The sequence below is a fragment of the Macrobrachium nipponense genome, chromosome 23 (genome assembly GCF_015104395.2).
Source record: "Macrobrachium nipponense isolate FS-2020 chromosome 23, ASM1510439v2, whole genome shotgun sequence".
Taxonomy (NCBI): domain Eukaryota; kingdom Metazoa; phylum Arthropoda; class Malacostraca; order Decapoda; family Palaemonidae; genus Macrobrachium; species Macrobrachium nipponense.
Genome location: NC_061090.1, coordinates 21,841,637 through 21,856,693, shown reverse-complemented (window position 1 = coordinate 21,856,693; position 15,057 = coordinate 21,841,637). Strand labels below are relative to the sequence as shown.

Genomic DNA, 15,057 nt, shown 5'->3' with positions numbered 1-15,057 from the left:
TGTGGGTCTATTTCGATATGCTAGTCCTTCCAACGTTTATACGATATCTCTCTCTCTCTCTCTCTCTCTCTCTCTCTCTCTCTCTCTCTCTCACGATAGAAAAATATGGTGTTGCATTAGCTTGAACCAAAGTTCTCTCTCTCTCTCCGCGGATGTATATAGATAATAGCTAAATAATAGTGCAGTGCCTTCAATGAAAGCACCATTTCTCCCTTTCTCTCCGCATGAAATGGATACAGCAATGCTCTCTCTCTCTCTCTCTCTCTCTCTCTCTCTCCAGATATATAGATATTTTATACCGCACTGACTTCGAACAACGCCGCTCTCCTTTCAACAATAAACACTTGATCCGGATACCTACTCCTTTCGTATATCCACATAATCAATTTCCTTTCTTGCTTCTGGTGCTCAAACTCTCTCTCTCTCTCTCTCTCTCTCTCTCTCTCTCTCTCTCTCTCTCTCTCTCTCTCTCTCTCTCTCTCAGAGACACAGGCACACAGAAAGCTGGCATTGTTATCTCTTTCAAAGTTTCAGTTCGTATACAAACTGTTCTCTTCATGGCGCCTTCTCGTTGTTTAATAAAAATCAAGTTAAATATCCCTGTTTGTCCCGGCTTTGTATCCTAAACATTTAATAAACCATAATAAACTACACCCATGTTTCTTTATAGTTTGCAAATGAGTCGACATATCATGACTAACTTTAACAAACCCTGACACTTATTTTCTGTTCTTGTTGTCTGATTCACTCTCAGATTCTCAAATGAATATTATCTTATTATCTTCGACCGGGGGAGAAGAAAAATGGCAAAAGACACTTTGTCTTTCAATTTTCATTTCTTCCAAACAGTCTTACCTCTTACCATCTGAAAATTACATAGCTCTTTTTTTTCCTAACGACTCAAAAGTAAATATCCAATGGCTCAGATCACATACATTGTGGAAATGTAGAGGGTCGACTTATTTAGAGTATTACCTTGTCAATAAAGCTTATCCAGCACAAAATATGTTTGTATAAAAAAAAACTAACTGAATGACTTACATAACCAGGTAATCTTCTGCGAGTTTCGACGAAAATGGAACTCTCGATTTCGTAACCTTTTGTGAAGCTTTTGTTAGAATGTTTACCACTAAGATTACATAACCTTCCATCATACAGATTATCTGAGTACAACCATCACGATTATGTAATGGTTCTTTGAGGCGTATGGCTGGGAATCTACACAATGCTGTAATCTCCTTGGGTGAAGATCCTTTAAGGACGCTGTTTTCCATAATGCCTTTGACCTTACTTGAAGTCATATCCAATGATAAATTTACCTTACCTGAAGCAATATCCAGTGATAAACTTACCTTTCTTGATGTCCTATCCAATGATAAATTTTCCTTTCTTGATGTCATATCCAATAATAAATTGACCTATCTTGAAGTCCTATCCAGTGACAAATTGACCTTTCTTGAAGTCCTATCCAATCAAATAGATCTTTCTTGAAGACCTATTCAATAATAAATTTGCCTTTCTTGGAGACCTATCCAAAGATGAATTGACCTTTCTTGAAGTCCTATCCAATGATGAATTGACCTTTCTTGAAGTCCTATCCAAAGATGAATTGACCTTTCTTGAAGTCCTATCCAATGATGAATTGACCTTTCTTGAAGTCCTATCCAATGATGAAATGACACATCTTGAAGTCCTATACAATGATAAATTGACCTTTCTTGAAGACGTATCCAATGATAATATGACCTTTCTTGAAGTCCTATCCAATGATAAATTGACCTTTCTTGAAGTCTAATCCAATGATAAACTGACCTTTCTTAGAGTCCTGTCCAATGATAAGTTGACCTTTCTTGAAGGACTATTCAATGGTAAACTGACCTTTCTTATGATAAATGACCTTTCTTAAAGACCTATCCAATGACTGACCTTTCTTAGAGTCCTGTACATCCAATGATTAAGTTGACCTTCTGAATGACTATTCAATGGTAAACTGACCTTTCTTATGATAAATGACCTTTCTTAAAGACCTATCCAATGACAAACTGACCTTTCTTGAAGTCCTCTCCAGTGATAAAGGAGGCTCTCTTATCAGTAATCTCTGCTGTCAAGATGTTGAATACCTCAAAAAAATAAATAAATAAACTAAAAAAATAAAATAAATAAATAAATAAATAAAATATATAAAATATATAATAATAATATAATAATAATAATAATAATAATAATAAAAATAATAATAATAATAATAATAATAATAATAATTACTCAAAATTATCCAGACTTCAATTTGCTTTTCGATAAAACTTCCATCAAAATAACACTAGCTTTTTTAAGAAATCTGGAATAACAAAATAATAGTAGCTTCTTTATAAATCTGGAATAACTAATTAATTGTAGTTTCTTTGTAAATCTGGTATAACAAATTAATAGTAGCTTCTTTATAAATCTGGAATAACAAATTAATTGTGGCTTCTTTATCAATCTGGAATAACAAGATAATTGTAGTTTCTTTATAAATCTGGAATAACAAATTAATTGTAGTTTCTTTATAAATCTGGAATAACAAATTAATTGTGGCTTCTTTATCAATCTGGAATAACAAAATAATTGTAGTTTCTTTATAAATCTGGAATAACAAATTAATTGTAGTTTCTTTATAAATCTGGAATAACAATTAATGGATTCTTTATCAATCTGGAATAACAAAAAATAATTGTAGTTTCTTTATAAATCTGGAATAACAAATTAATTGTAGTTTCTTTATAAATCTGGAATAACAAATTAATTGTGGCTTCTTTATCAGTCTGGAATAACAAAATAATTGTGGCTTCTTTATAAATCTGGAATAACCAATGCATTGTAGCATTTTTTATTAATCTGGAATAACATCACAATACATTCACGCATATTCTGATGAAACCCCCCTCCCCTCTTCTTGCCAGGAATGACTAACCTAATAACTACGCTGTAAATACCTCTAAAACTATCAGTATTTGCAGTCAAGAAGGAATTCAGATCTGTTTATCTCATCACAAACTACCTGTCCTGTTATGCTCAAAGACAATGAAATTTCTAATTTGTACAACCGCATTACACTAATAAAACCCAATGTACAATCATATTTATCCTAAAATAAATTACTATCTACTTCCATTAGACTTCAATTCTCTTGGAATAGGATAGAATCAGCAATCATCCTGAGTAACAGCAAACAGAAAGGGGGATGGTTTACGAGTATATGAACTGAATTAAACACAGAATTTAGGTCAACGGCCAATCACTTGGACCTATGAGGTCATTCAGCGCTGAAACGGAAATTGACAGTAAAAATTTTGAAAGGTGTAACAGGAGGAAAACCTCAAAGCAGTTGCACTAGGAATCAATTGTTAAGAGAGGGTGGGAAGCACGATGGAAGATAAGAGAATATGCAATGAGGTTCAGTAAATGGAACGAAAGGGGTTGCAGCTAGGAGCCGAAGGCACGCTCAAAGTACCTTAGATAATGCCTACAGTGCACCGCATGAGGTGTACTGACGGTACTAACCCCCCTAAGGGGTGACATAACAGAAACCTTAGACAACGCATCTGATATATTAGCAGCATGACTTTTAAATTAAAAGAGGATTTTAGTGAAGTGTCAATAATTAAATTAAAGGATCCAGCTGGACGGTAGGGCGATGCCCCTATAGACAGGGTGGGGCATTACGTTCTGTGAGCTGTAAAGGTAGGTCAGGTTAGGTCAGGAAGTACTATGTCTTTTCAATACAAGGAATTAACGTCGCCTTAGAATATTTTATTTTTTTCATTGACGTTTTCGCAAATGCACACTTATGCAAGTTCTCCATATTTAGCACATTTTATAAAAAAAAAATTATCCATAAATTTTTGTATCAGGAAGACAAATGGGAGCAACAGAGAAAACGTAACAGTTTTCCTGGAACACTGCTGTGCTTACACTGAGGGATCGTGTTATGAAGAAAAATGTTAAATCCTTGACAAAATAATCAACTACTTAAATGCAGTTGAGAAATGTAAGCTATTGTATTTTTATTCATTTTCATCTGCCCCCTGAATTATTCGAAATATTTACCCGAAACGTAAATTTGACAAATCTTGTGGAGCTCAAGAAAAATAAACACACCGTAAAAGTGGACTTCTGTAAAATAAAGGGAGGAAATTCCAAATAAACCTGGACCATTAGTATAAGTCATATTAAAATAATTAAGTCTGCGCCTTTCTGCTCAGTCCTGATAAATAGCTTTCATTCTTTACCAACAAATCATGCAGCTTGGCAAAAGATTAATGGTAATGATGGAACGCGAGGGCCCGGTACTACACCCGTCATGTGTACGCTTTCTCTAACAACTGTACCGTACATTGTACGGTACAGTTGTTAGAGAAAGCGAAGGGAAATGCACACACACATACATACAAACATATATCATATATGACATATATGTATATATATTATATATATATATATATATATATATATATATATATGTGTGTGTGTGTGTGTGTGTGTGTATGTATATATGCATATATAAATACATACATATATATACACACATACATACATACATATCATGTATGTATGTATGTGTGCCATACAATGAACTCTGTTAACTTAAATGACAATTCATTTCCCATGAATCTGTCATATTTTGCAAAAACGAACCAAAAATAAAATAAAAGCGGAAACACTGCCACTGTATACTTCGCATATTTCTTTCCCACTAGAAAACGAGTCCATTTCGTATTTCTTTTGCTATATTTTACGGAAAGTCCTTTACTGAAGTATGTCCTACTTTATCTGGAGGGAGTCGCCCATCCACCAGGTTGTATGCGCACACACACACACACACACGTACACGCACACGCACACATATATATAATATATAACATATATATATATATAATAAAAGCTCACAAAAAACGGCAAAATATAGAAAGTGAGAGAGACAGCAGTCTCTGAAATATAGTACTTACTTTGCATTTTTTGGCGTCTTAATGGGCTCCTTTTATTAGATGGAATTCAGTTGTAACAGAACATTTTCACCAGTCATATATATATATATATATATATATGATATATATATATATGTATATGTGTGTGTGTCTGCGTGTATCCGTGTCAACAGACACGGACTAGAGGAAATTACATATGGAATGAATATATGTATATGATATATATATATATATATATATATATATATGATATATATATATTATACACAGAAATATATATATATGTATATATATACATATATATAAATATAAACATATACATACAATCACCTCTTCACCGCCCCCGCCCCTTCGCCCAGAGATAAACAAGGGCACTAACTTATTGGCTAGGGCTGCTGAAGGAGAGGTCGTGGGCGGGAAAGCAAATATTTTGCAGGCATCTCATAAACTCGAACTACTACTACAGGAGGGGGCGTAGCCCCTCTGAGGGGGGGAGGGGTTGAGGACCGACCCTCAGACACTTCTGTTCGGGATTTGCATAAGAGACTCACCACTCGCTTCCCCTCGACAAAGGAAGGAAGAGAGAGAGAGAGAGAGAGAGAGCCTGGGAGGACAGGCGTGTCGCTGCCATTAAAATGAGATATCGAAGGAAAGCAAACATTTTGCGAGGCAAATTACGGACGGGGGGCGTTATTCATTACGGAGGTATAACAAAGGGATGCCCGACCCTAGAAAATTAAACAGGCACAAAGATATGCGATGTGGGGTGGGGGGGGGGGAGGGGTGGGGGGGGGGGATAGCGTAGGGTATTAATACAGGTGTGTGTAAACATACAGTAAATCAGACGCAAATTGGCAGAACGCCCTCTTGTCTGCACCGATGGCTGCGACATTAGATAAGCGGGGATCTTGAAACACTGAATCATGCCATCTATAAAAATATGGATGGAAATTCATATCCCCTCTAACCTGAATTCGTTTATCCTCTTCACTCAGGGTAAAAGTTATTATATACATTTTCGAATTTTCTCTCGTTCATAAAATTTCTAGAGTAAGGGTTAATGTGAGAAGAAGTCATTCAATCAGTCATGGATATAAAACAAATTAAAAAAAAATTATTGCTAGAGTAAAGGTTAACGTGAGAAGAAGTCATTTAATCAGCCATGGAAATAAAACAAAAAGAAAATTTGAAGTAAAAAAATAAAATAAAATTTTTAATAAATTCGAACTACACACACACACACTCTCTCTCTCTACAAAAAGGGAGCCAGTTTCTGCAACTCACTTTTCACTCTACTTCCAAATGTTTTTGAAATTTCAACAAGCTTCCGTTTCCCCTAGTCCCTATAGTAATCTATCTTCTGGAGGCGGTATATCGCTATTTATTTTTAATTTTTTAGAGGAACCTCACCCTACATTTCGGTGTTTCCTCAGTGGTTAGGCAGGATAAAGTCATTGATCAATCAAGTACTTTTCGTAAAGGTGGACATTGTTGTTATCTGTTCAATTTATCTGGCCTGCATTTCAATAGTGACCGGGCGTTCCTTCCGTTATATTCCATCAGTCCTGAAATATTTTTTCTTCTTGCGCATATAGGAGCTTACTTACTATATCAAATGACTAATTTAAACATTAGCATGAACAATATAGTTTAAACTGGTTTCCTAATATAAGAAGCAAGGAACTGGGTGCGAAATAAGAAAATATCTTTCACGGCTCAGGGGAATGCAATGGAAGATTCGTCTTACACAATATAAATTCCGACAGACACACACACACACACACACACACACACACACACACACACACATATATATATATATATATATATATATATATATATATATATATATATATGTGTGTGTGTGTGTGTGTGTGTGTGTGTGTGTGTGTGTGTGTAAGCGAATACCACAGGAAAATTACAGGCAGAAGGTCAGTACCAAGCGATGACCCGACGATGCCTGAATAAACAGAAAGCGCTTGGTACTGCCTTTCTGTCTGTCATTTTTCTGTGGTATTTGCTTATGTAATGAAAGTCACGTGCATCTGCTGTGATTTTTAAGCATATATATATATATATATATATTTATAAATAAATAATATATATATATATATATATATAATATATATATATATATATATATATATATAATATATATATATATATATATATATATATATATATAGTATCTGCAGACGGCAATATAGGAAGATTTCAGGAGGTTCCATGATACACTCTCAGTAACAGGCCATGATTTATTATACAAAAAACGTTTCGCACACAAAAACACGGTGCATCATCAGTCTGTGAAGAAATAAAAACAAAAAACAATTACATTATATTACTACTTAAAAGGAATTCATCAAAAATTAAAATTGACATTAAAAAACTGTAAAAAAGCAATTTTTATTAAAAAACAGTAAGAAACAAAAGAGAGAGACTACTAAAACACCAACCATCTAGTAAGGAAAGAAGAGGGAATGACAAAAACCGAGGTCCCAGTCAAAGACGAAAACTATGCCAGATATAAAGTTGAAGACGAGGTGTTTATTGTTGAGTGAAGGAACCAGCCTTTTTATGAGTAACGACTCTAAGGTGTTAAGTGATCTGGGGTCCTTCGTATAGCCATTATGGAGAAGTGCTGCTTCAAGATCTCTATTTTACAAAGAGCAGCATGATTCTAAATATTGGAAAATTCAGGTTGCTTAATTCTTTGACCTGTGCGAAAGCTGAAACCCTTATGGCTGCAATATCTCACTTGCAGTAACCTTCGAGTCGATCCAATGTAAGAGCCCGGACATCCAGGGCATGTGAAATTTATAAACAACATTCGATCTCATGAAGGACCTGCAAGCGATCTTTTGAAATTAAAAAATAACCTATTTTACAAGGATTAGTCGAAATAAGTTTTAAGTTGAAGACATGGAATTTCCTGTTCGATGATTTTAGTAAGTCTAAGTGAGAACTTGGTATCAAAACACATACGGGACAGAAGCAAAACACAGTTTCTTTTTTTGGAACATCAAAAAATTAGCTATAGGTGGTTGGAAAAAATTTGGTTAGTAATTTATTAATGATTTCTATGAACTATATCTCTAGGATATGAATTTTTTTGAAAGAAGTTTAATAAAAAATTCCATTTCCTTATGAAATATTGCCAACTGGAAGAGTATTTTAGTGCCTCTCTTGGACTAAAGTGGTAAATTACTGTTTAGTTTGAAGGTTTTTGGCATGAACTATCGTAATTGTTGGCTAATCCCGTAGATGTTCCTTTTTCTATAGACAGCTGTGGTAAATTTCAAAAGTTAGTTCTTGTGACATTGATATCTAAAAAATGGTAAACTGCCCCCTCGTTCTCCGCACTTCCATTGTAAAAAATTGAATTTAAATTTCGGATGTTGTTTGATTAATATATTCTAAAGAAAAATTGTGAACATTGCCCAAGGATGTTTTAAAAAGTGCAAAGGTATCGTCCAATATCTTCTAAAATACGCTGGTTTAAAAAGAGAATTACACTGGTCTAAAAATTTAGTTTCCAAGCAGCACATAAAAAATTTGCAAATATGGGACCTAAAGGTGAACCCATAGCAACTCCATCGACCTGCGATAGACTGCTGGTTAAACACGAACATGAATCTTGCACAGCAAGTTCCAGAAATTGTTTAAAAGTAGATCTATTAAAACCATGAAAATAGAGTGTCAATACTAAAATCATCGAACAGGAAAAATTCCATGTCTTCAACTTAAAACTTATTTCGAATAATCCTTGTAAAATAGGTTCATTTTTTTAATTTTAATTTCAAAGATCGCTTGCAGTCCTTCATGAGATCGAATGTTGTTTTTATAAAATTCACATGCCCTGGATTTGTCCGGGCTCTTAAATTGGATCTGACTCGAAGGTTACTGCAAGTGAGATATTGCAGCCATAAGGGTTTCAGAGCTTTCGCACAGGTCAAAGAAAGTTAAGCAACCTGAATTTCCATATTAGAATCATGCTGCTCTTTGTAAAATAGAGATCTTGAAGCAGCACTTCTCCATAATTGGCTATACGAAAGGACCCAGATCACTTAACCACCTAGAGTCGTTACTCAATAAAAAAGCTGGTTTCCTTCACTCAACAATAACACCTCGTCTTCAACTTTATATCTGGCCATAGTTTCGTCTTGACTGGGACCTCGGTTTTTGTCATTCCCCCTCTTCTTTTCCTTACTAGAGATGGTGGTGTTTTTAGTAGTCTCTCTCTTTTGTTTCTTACTGTTTTTTAATAATGCTTTTTTACAGTTTTTTAATGTCAATTTTAATTTTTGATGAATTCCTTTTATGTAGTAATATAATGTAATTGTTTTTATTTCTTCACAGACTGATGATGCACCGTGTTTTGTGTGCGAAACGTTTTTGTATAATAAATCATGGCCTGTTACTGAGAGTGTATCATGGAACCTCCTGAAATCTTTATAGATATTATATATATATATATATATATATATATATATATATATATATATATATATATATATGCGTGTGTGTGTGTGTATGAATGTACATGAAAAATAGCCATGTAATCCCTATATCTAGTTTTTTAGAGCAACACCGACAGGTACTAACTAAACTCCACACGCAGACTTGCCAACATCCAGCCCGGGATCAACCTCTTCCACCCCTAATCCGTAAATAAATAAGTAAGCAAGATGAAGATACTTCGTCAGAGCTACGGGCATGTACGTGACGTCACACGGTTCGCGAACTGTCGACTCGACCCTCACTTGCACTACCGAAATTTTCCGGTGCTTTGAGTATATTTACAACGATTTAACACTAGGAACAGGGGTATAAGAAGATGCTGGCAGCTGCTGGGATGCTGAATATTAAGACAGCGTTTGTGATTATCGAAAGTTCTTCCTTGATAGATAAATCTACACCTTTATTCCCGAGAGGCTTGATGACCCTACCGCTAAATCGTACAGCCCTGAATGTCGGCATCTATGACCTGGGCAATTGTACAGCCAGGGTTGTCATCTATCACGCAAAATCCAAGCCGACAATCCTCCCGAGTCGTTAATCTCGAACAGATTTATCTCGAAAATTGTGGCTTGAGCTCTGTCTCGACAATCCTTTTCCATTCCAAAAGGATTGTGATGTGAGGCTTCTGAAGCTGTCGGCTTTGAGACGAAGCCTTGTTCATGAAATGTATTGTTCTCCTCGCTCGTGTGGCCGGTGTTCTGTCGGGTTCGTATTACAAGAGGAAAGGGACATTAATGCTTGGAAGAAACCAATCTCTCTCTCTCTCTCTCTCTCTCTCTCTCTCTATACAATACATACATACATATATATATATATACATATATATATATATATATATATATATATATATATATATATAGATATATATAATAAATAGAGAAGAGAGAGAGCGAGAGAGAGAAGAGAGAGAGGAGAGAGAGAGAGATAGAGAGATTGCTTGCTTCGTTGCTTCCAAGCATTTATCTCTCTCTCTCTCTCTCTCTCTGTATATATATATATATATATATATATATATATATATATATATAATATATATAGAGAGAGAGAGAGAGAGAGAGAGAGAGAGAGAGAGAGAGAGAGAGAGAGAGAGAGAGAGAGAGCGTTGAATAAGAAGACAGACCAGTGAATTTTAATATGAGCATTTTGTAGTAAATTGAATATGAAGAATGATGATTGATGAGAGAAGGGGAGACATCAAACGAGAAAATAGATCAGAATGTATGCAAAGATTAGGAAAACTCTTGGTTTGTCTATGGAAAGGATGGTGGAAATATATAAGGGACTGTTGAGCTATCCTTCCTTTATGGGAGTCACGTGTGGATGCTGAATACAAGAACTACTTTTGAGTGTCGTACATATGCCAAAAGTTCACAAAGAGAAGAGAAGAGGGAATATATTGCGTAGACAGAATTCCTTTTTAACGTATTAAAAACCCACTAATTTACTTCATTCTCTAATTTCCAAAGGACTCTCATTAAGTCTCTCTTTCTTTATCTTTCAGGTTAAATCCAATTATTGCCAGGACTCCACCATGGCATTACTCCTTTCCCCCCCCCTCCCCCCGCCTCTCCCCAGATCCTCTATCTCGCAAATACATACACACACAAACACGCACACATAATCTCATTTGCATTCACCCAAAACCCCTTCCAGTTTCAGAAGATAAAATAATATTTGCACGAATGACAACCTCCCCCTCTCTCTGTGTTCCAGTTCAAAATGAAACTTTTTGCAAACGATGATGATCAGCTGTTTCTGAGATCTTAGCAAGCAGTTTGCACACTTTTGACTCACCAGCAATTGCGTGCAGTTCACAAACAATGTCTGCACGCTACAAACCAGTAGTCTTTAAAAATGGTTTTGGAAAATACTGCAGACTTTAAAAACAGTCTGCAGTTATTCCTTTGAAAAACTGTTTATAAACAAATGCCAATAGTTTGTAAACACTGTTTGAAGACACATTCTCCTGGAGTGGCCTCCACTTTGCATACGGACAACATTTCATACTTTCTTTCTTTTTATCTCCTACATTTTCAAGCGAAATATTTACGCTCATAACTCGACAACCCTAAAATTATCTATCAACCAAAGTATCTGGCAATTCTCCTTACAAGGACTATTTGTTTAGGTTATACTTCCAACACAAACAAGGTCACATAATATCCAGTAAGTTGAAATGCATTTTTCTGGCCGCAATTCAAAAAAGCATATTCTGGATGGATTGATATCCACTGCAACAAAGAACTTTTGCAAAAGCAATACAACCACAAAATATGCTACATGCTGCTAGGAAATGAGAAGGGTAATAATCAGACACCGCAAGGGCCTTAGGGCCGATAATCCTATGGATCATGATTGTAAGATGACGCTATTGAAGCCCTCTCTTGTAGTCTTGTTGTCACTGAAGTACTCCTCGCCCCCTAATATTAAAACAATAAGTTAATATAAAAAAAGACATGATAACTTGATTATTGGACGCCAATAATAAAGTTATCCAAAATTATCGTATATATAAACATACCTATTGCCTTGAGCACAGAAAATCACCACTTCTGCTCAATTAAAATAATAGAAGTTTTCTTGTTAAGCTTCAGTAACCATGGAATGTTCCAGAATCATCATACGAACCCTCCTAAAAATAACAGCGGACAAAACACAAAAACTTTGTCATTTCGGTTGCCATCTGAACCACAAAGACTGATACATATTTATTAAGCCTAAAAACAAACACAGAGGAACTATTCAATTAATCCTGGATTTACATACAGCACTATTTAAAATTCGTGCTAAATTAAATCAAAACTGACATTCAGCGATTCCTTGTTGAATTCGAAATGGCAGTTTTATATTCAAACTAAAATAAAATAAATCATCATTCATATAATACCAAAGACAAATGGAGCAAATAAAAATAGGCAATCGTTTGGACTATGTGGAAGAGTACGCTAGCGAGAGAGAGAGAGAGAGAGAGAGAGAGAGAGAGAGAGAGAGAGAGAGAGAGAGAGAGAGAGAGAGAGAGAGAGAGAGAGCGGGGTTTGTGTGTGTTTCAATAAGCACCAACAAAACAGGATTATACACATTGCATAATTTCTTACAATCGATTCCTTCAATTTACACTGAACATACTTCATGGCAAGGGAGCAACTCTGCGCAATCCTTCCAACTTTTAATGAATTTCATGAATAATCTAAATGGTGGGTATGATAAATGACATCACATTACATTACATACAGCTGTGAGTTATACCTTCAGCAAACATCTCAGAATAACAAATTGCGTATTTCAACCGTCACAAATGATGACTCAATTAATAGAAACCTCAAGTGCCAATTCCAACACTTATTCTTCTTTTGTTTTACGAAATTGATAAATGAAATATGAATAACAAAAACCGCATAATAATGGCATGAAAAAGTGATGCCTATAAAGGTAAATGGAAAGTCACCCACACATATAATATACATACATATATACATATATATATATATATATATATATATATATATGTATGTATATATGTATATTATATGTGTGAGTGACTTTCCATGTGCCTTTATAGGTCTTAGTTTTTCATACCATTATTATGAGGTTTTTGTTATTCATATTTTATTATCAATTTCGTAAAACAAAAGAAGAATAGTGTATATATATGTATATACACTGTACATACGTATATACGTACATATATATCATATATTCCTACTATATGTCATGTCATGTCATGTCTATATATATTATATATATATATATATATATATATATATATATATATATATATATATATACTATGAGAGAGAGAGAGAAGAGAGAGAGAGAGAGAGAGAGAGAGAGAGAGAGAGAGAGAGCTTAATGGTGATGCACTGCGCACCAAGCAATGCAGTTTTCATTGCAGCCGCATGCACTTACAGCAATTAACAGGCAATGCAGGCATTCAGCCAAGGCTTTCCGGATGCCTGGGGCAATAAGCCGAAACCAAGCTAACGACCTATCATTTTAAAACATGACGCTTGCATATGAAGGGGGCGGGGGGAGGGCGGGGGGAGGGCGGGGGAGGGCGGGGGGTCGCCCCTTTATGAGGGTCCACAGCCCGGTATAGGGGGAGGAGGCTGAGTGCTCTGTATTCACCAATAACTCGTGAAGATACATTGTGAGATATTATTGTTATGCTCTTACATAAAATATTTTATTATATAAAATATTAAACATATATATAAAATATATTATATATATATTAATGCAAAATATAAAATATTCTTATTAATATAAAATATTTCAAATATTTTATAAAATAAAATATCTAAAATATTTATCAACAATAGAACCTCTGGCAAGGAGTAATGAGTCACAATGAGCTTAAGAAAGAAAATTTAATTTTCCACTCAGAGAAGGACGAAAAGGCCAGAAGCTTCAAAAATGTGCAACAGAAACATATACTACGGAAAAACGGTGTGATTAAAGTTCACTATTCTGTACACAAACTTAACTTTTTTTTTTTTTTTTTTTTTTTTTTTTTTGGGGGGGGGGGGAAATTCTTCCTTACGTCTGCTTCTCCAGCTTCCAACCACGGAAATTGAAAGGCAAAAATCTTTTTTCTTTATTGTGATAAGATTTTTCTTTTGAATTAAATAAAAATTCTATTTTGTGTGCTTCTTAAAATTAGTTTTCGTTTGTCACAAGAGGGGGAGTTTTTCTTCCCCTCAGTAATGGAACAATTATTTGCTTACAATAGGATTCCTTTTCAACCACGACAATCATTTTTATCCTCACGAAAATCGATATCTTTCTTCCATAACACTTTTAGGACTTTCTTTCCTGTAATGTTTAATTTTTCACCAATAAAGTCTGCCTTTATTTTTTCGCATTACCTGTAACTTTACTTACAAAACAACAATAAATTCCCATATTTTCCTCACACGAAAGTGTTGCACTACAATAAATCATGCATGCACCATTTAAAAAAATCTAAGTTACAATTGGGATGCTGCAGGTATTTCGTTTTTAAATTTTTGAATAAAACTTAACGCGATAAAGGCCAGATCGTTAAACAATAAAATATCAAAACTACCCTTTTGAAAACAAATATTTTGTAAAACCACAAGTGAAATACCCTACGGTAAAGAGAGCGAAGTACTGCAAAATTTAACTTAAAAAAAAAGGAAAATAATATTTAAGCTGAAAGGAAAATAATATCAAAGCTGAACGCGAAATGTGTCATGTTTCCAGATTAATGCAATGGCGTCGTCATGCGGAGAGTAATCCATCAAAAATAAGCGAATTACTCATATACGGGATTTATCACCCCAAAGTTCAAGGCTGCCCTCTCTTCCTCTTAACCATTTTGGGAGGCACAAAAGAGTTAAGATTAATTATTCCTATTATTATATTCTCGTCTAATCCATCTATTTCTTCCTTAGGGCTAAGGATTGTCTTTGCTTTTCGTCAAATTCGTTTTTAAAAAAATCCATTGTTTTCCATCATATTCGATAAATTCCGATATTCTCGTCATATTTGTCAAGTTCAAAAATGTACATTTAAAAAAAAATTTCAAATGCGTAGAGGTCCCAGATTT

The 15,057-nt window shown here is 34.7% G+C and overlaps 1 protein-coding gene across 10 annotated transcripts in view; it reads right to left on the bottom strand.

Moving 5' to 3' along the window:
* Window positions 1-15,057, bottom strand: part of LOC135199317 (ras-related protein Rap-1b-like) — a 653,366-nt gene that overhangs the window by 449,030 nt on the left and 189,279 nt on the right. Inside the window, exon 3 of one of the 10 annotated variants that reach the window (XM_064227261.1) lies at window positions 2,048-2,120. The exons of the other annotated variants lie outside the window; for them this stretch is intronic. The gene's annotated coding sequence lies outside the window, so the exon portion shown is untranslated. The remainder of the gene's footprint in view (window positions 1-2,047; window positions 2,121-15,057) is intronic. 10 annotated transcript variants of the gene reach the window in all.